Raw genomic sequence first — 5,229 nt, 5'->3', positions numbered from 1 at the left:
TTTCCCCATGCTGATCTCATGGTAGACGCTATGTCTATCTCTATAGTAAAATTTTGAAGACCAAGAATGCCTTTTAGCTATTGGAGAGAAACAACAGTGGCTGCTCTAGCCATGAAACCCACGATAGTTGCATGTGATAGAAAGTCTATAATGAATCCCAGCCTGTAATAGAATCATAAATGATGTGACACATACTATTAGTGACCAAAACCAGCTATTTGGCTCCACTAAAAAAGATTATAGTGTTGTCCATGAACTTTAAATAGTTATATAAATCAGTATGACTTTCTCATGCCATAAATAATCAGAATTACATAACTAAAAATAGAAATATGGGACTTGTTAGAATTACACGATTTTTTAGTGCAAGCCTCCCACTCAATTATGTACAGTCACATGTATCTTCTCTATAAAAGAAGAATTCTATGAAGGAAAAACATTGAGAGGCTTGCATAGTGACATTATTGCATTATTAGACACGTAAATCATCAACCTAAAAATGCCCATGCTTGCTTGAAAAATCCCAACAAAGAATGTTGCAGGCAGGGCCAAGTGTAAAGCCAGTTGAGGATTTTGTGTTGGGGAGACCTCCTTGGAAATCAATGATCCTATAAGAAGTGACATAATCACCAATGATCTATAAGATGGTTTATAGCCTCTTCCAAATCACTTGAGAAACTCTGAGATTAGAACAAATGCAAAAGGCAATCTATGTGATACCCTTCCAGAAATAATATATGGCAGCCACTCTATGAATTCTATTAGCAAAGAGTTATACCATTTGACATTGCCTCCATTGCTTTTCCCTTGGCTACTTGGGTAGAATCTCATTGCTCTTCAATTACTTCAACAAAGGGATTTCCCATCTATCAGTAACTACATATGTTAATTAAGGAGTTGGTGTTGACAACATCAATCATGTAGAAGCTCCAAAAGAAATACTAACTCAGACTCAGAATGTACTATGACATACATATTTTAGTTTTCAATAGAAAATATTATCAATCGAAGCCTTACTTTCTGTGGGGGGTTATTGTCTAGTTCAACAACTCCTTCATTGTCAAGTTTAATGTCTAATTCAACAATCTCATCATGACTGACATTTTCTTCTAGCACTTTTGGTGTAGAACTTGAAGTAACAAATTGTTCATCCAAATCTATATCATCATCACTTTCATCCTCGAAATTACTTTTTTGGAGCACATTTTATAGAAATTCATTTGAAAAAACTACAAACATTTTGGATTCTCATGAACGTTATAATTCAGATCAATATAAAACTCCATAGAAAATGATAAAATTGATTCAAAACATGCTTTCTTTGTTAGAATTCCTACCTAAGACTCCTTAGAATAACACTAGTGAGTTCTCAGGTGAGAATAAAGTTAAATATGGGAACCAATTTTTATTTAGAAAACCAACTAATATAGCGGAAAATCTACACAAAAGAAAAATTCAAAAGAACAAATACGAACAAAGATGTTTGGGACTCAACTTTGGAGTACAAATGTATGATATTAAGATATTTTATAAACTGTTATTCTAATACAAACCTGCCTGCTAAATCATAATATGCTTGTTTGCCTCAAAAACACACAACTGAATCCTAATAGTAAGATCACAATTTGACTTCTTGTTAAAATATCTCCTACTTATCAAGCTTCAAATATCTTAATCTTTTTCTACTTTACTTCTTCCAGTAATGCTTGAGAATTCAATGGGACTTAAATGTTTCAATTTGAAACAAGTATAAATTTCCTGATACACTAATGCAATGTCTTTGTTCCTCATATATTTTGCCCAAGAAATTAATTAAACTAAGTAATTAAATATCAAATTGTCTTGACATTACTGATATTCTTTCATTCCATTACTGAGTTTCTTTGATTCCATCCTTCCCATATCATGATTATCAGGAGAATTTTCCAATAGAATTTAAAGGTTTTCTTTCAATTTTCAATGTCTATCCTTCTGTAAGGGACTTAGTAAATTTGGACAAGGTCCTTTCTAGGTTCAAGTATTTTCACAAAGAGGAACATGAGAAAAATTTGGTCATTAAGGGGGGCTTCTAGATACTTCTACACTGTGAAAACAGTATTAACTATTTAAGTTATTACAAGCTCAACACAGTAACCACAAGTACACTTAGCTAGTTTGCTAAAGTCTTGATTCCCAATTAACGGGTTGCATTAAATGCAAGCATGCCACAATTGATCTTAATATTAGCGTTAGTAATGATTTGTTGTATTGAAATCATAGATTGGTGAAGCCAATGGTAAGAGATATTTATTAATGAATTTTTAACTAAAATCATGTATCACTGAAACCCATGGTAAAAGCATTCAAGTTACTAGATGAAACTTATTCTGTGAGCCCATATATTTGAGTTGCAGAGTTTTGCCACACAATCTTTCTCCATCATCATATATTGACCATATCAACTTCATGCAAAATTTATACAACTGTGGTACTCGGTAAATAACATTAATTCCTTTGCATTTTCTTCATCTTCTACTTCATTCACATTGACTATGAAAGTGTACTCTTGATCACACACAAGCTATCAATCACACATGAAATATAGTGTATATGTCTTCTCTCCAAGCTCTGAAGATGCAGTAAACCCAAGCTTGACTTTAGTCTTCCTTTGCAGCAATACCCTCTTAATGGCCATTAGCTGATTTCTTTTTATATCCCCAATTACTAGCCACCATACTTCTTCCTTTGCTTTGGGATACCTTGGTGCATCAACTGGACCCAACTCATGTCTACCTTCAAGATCTCTTTCTAGATTGACCTGCACTATTATATTCTCTCTAGCCCTCACATAATCACTGTCAACTATGTCATATGCCAAATCAATGTTTGGAAAGTGCTTACAAAAATGAGCAATGTCTAACAGCTGTGAATCTGTCATTCGTAAAAATTCACACCTTTCATCATCCTCCATCTCAACTAAATCAAAAATAGTTTCAATGTTTTTCCCTAGATTTTCATGGCACTTCTTAGCAAGTTCCTTGGTGCAATGTGGAAGCTGTAACAGGACAAAATCATGGTCCCAAAGACCTTGTGTAACCATTTGGCTCAATTCCATTGCTGCAAGAGCTGGATTGAACCAACCATTACCAGACATAACATCCACCATAGCTTGAAGAAGCTAGTTAATAGAAAGCTCATTGATCTAGTGTTAGGTTGCCAGTTATGACATACCTTGAAAAGTGAGCTTACAACAATGAATTTTCCTTTACATGTGGATTGGTATATTTTGGTTTGTCAATAGAAAACTTTGGATGATTTATCAATTTTCTTATTATTTCTTCTTCACTTGGCCATATGGGAAGCTGTGAATACTTTGAGGTAGAAGCAAGAATTTCAAGAAGCTCTTTTAGCTTTGTATTTGCAGACAAGGATGAGTTGAAGAGTTCAATGGTGGTATAGCTAATATATTAGTAAGATCCTATCATCCCTAGGTTCAAAGGAGAAAGATACATATAATCTTCTATGGCAACACATTTTCTTGATTCCAGATCACTCAGCATACTCTCTATAAGCTCAAAAAGGTGGTTTGACAAATGCCTATGGCTGACACCTTGAAGATTATAGTAATTCAGATTTTGTGTGAGTCTTCGATAGAAGAATGTCCAATTAAGATAGTCTAAAACATCCTGCTTAATTTCAATAGTACCCACGACAACTTCAGCATTGATATGATCATGGAGAAAGTGATCTAGATGACTCTCCATGGGAAATGGCTCATATAAGATTCTTTCATAATATTCTTTATCAGGTGCATGGCATAAAATTACACATTTTCTAGCATTATCAAGCAGACGTCTACTGGCACGCCCCATCATTTGGAGAAGATCAGTTATAGGATAGTTTGTGTGAGAATTTTCCTGTCCATCATAATACTGTATACCCATGACAACAACCAAATGAGTTGACAAAGACAATCCCCAACTCATTGAACTGCTTGCAATGCACACCTGAATTGCCCCTGCACTGAACAACTAGGCTACAAGTTGTTGTTCTACCAAAGTGAACATTATGATGAAAATGTTTTTATTGGGTTGATGATAGCATTAAACAATCATAGTTCAAAGTAAATAAAAGAGAGAATTTGAAACCATGAAAGAATCCATATAGATTTGAGTAGATTTCTTTTAACATTATAATGAATTTTTTTTTGTTGACAATAACATTGAATAATCATAGCTCAAAATAAAAACAAAATTCTCAAAAAACCTTAGCAAAGGTCAAATTTCTTAACAGGGACCTTGCCTACAAGTTTGAGTGGCCTGAGAGGATTGGGGGTTTTGGATCGTCGAGGTAATAAGCTTAGAGATTCCATTGAGACATTCATTATTTCACACCTAGAAATGCAGCAACTTAATCTGCCACAGAATAGTTATACTGTGCCATTTTCTTAACTTCTTTCCACTCTTCTTTTCTTGCATCTCCTTCTATGGCTATCTTTTCTACCATGTTTTCCACTTTCCTTTTCCTAGTACAACTATATAATTGTTTTCTTGCCATACTATACTTCTCTTGGTAGGTACATCATCTCTCACAAGTAGTGTCCCTAGGTGACTCTAACATCACCTTAGAATACCCTTCTAGCATCTCTTGTGTCACTTCATAACCCATAGGATGTATGAAGATATTCCATGGGTCAACTACTTTCATGTACGTATAATCGATCTGTTTCCACAATAAAGAAAATTTTCTCTGCATACTTCTCTATAATTGCCCTTGAATTCTATGTATTTATTTCATATTAATCTAAAAACCTTTAATCATTCCAAAGTTACCTTCTATAATTATAGCCTTATTCTACATGTACTAATCAGTGATAAGTTCCATAGTGCATTTATCAGACACCCAAGATGAATTTCACATATTAGGGAATTTATGTAAGATATGAAAGTATATATACATAATCAGTTATCCAAATCTAAATGGCTAGATTTTTCATGTTTGATTATCCTTACATTTTCAAGTAGTTGTTTCCTTATGATCTTGCACACATCAAAATTTTCCTTTGTCTATAACTATCTTATATGTAGTTTATATGACTCCTACTATCATTGATATGTGTCATGAACTACAATATATTTTATATCCCAAAATCTTGGCTAAACATCTTACATTAATTTTCCTAATATAATACAATTCCATTTCTCTTCAATCCCATTTAGTCCCTATTTTTTCTCAACTTCCTTCTTTATA

General features: G+C 33.6%; 1 pseudogene; it reads right to left on the bottom strand.

Moving 5' to 3' along the window:
- Positions 1–2,443: 2,443 nt before the first annotated feature.
- LOC149557840 (DExH-box ATP-dependent RNA helicase DExH12 pseudogene) lies at positions 2,444–4,046 on the bottom strand (annotated as a pseudogene).
- Between the last annotated feature and the right edge of the window lie 1,183 nt (positions 4,047–5,229).

Source organism: Cupressus sempervirens, chromosome 5 (assembly GCF_028749045.1).
Source record: "Cupressus sempervirens isolate cs-2001-9-10 chromosome 5, ASM2874904v1, whole genome shotgun sequence".
Classification (NCBI taxonomy): Eukaryota; Viridiplantae; Streptophyta; class Pinopsida; order Cupressales; family Cupressaceae; genus Cupressus; species Cupressus sempervirens.
Note: the sequence above shows the minus strand (reverse complement) of the source record. Positions and strands in the feature narration are given on the sequence as shown.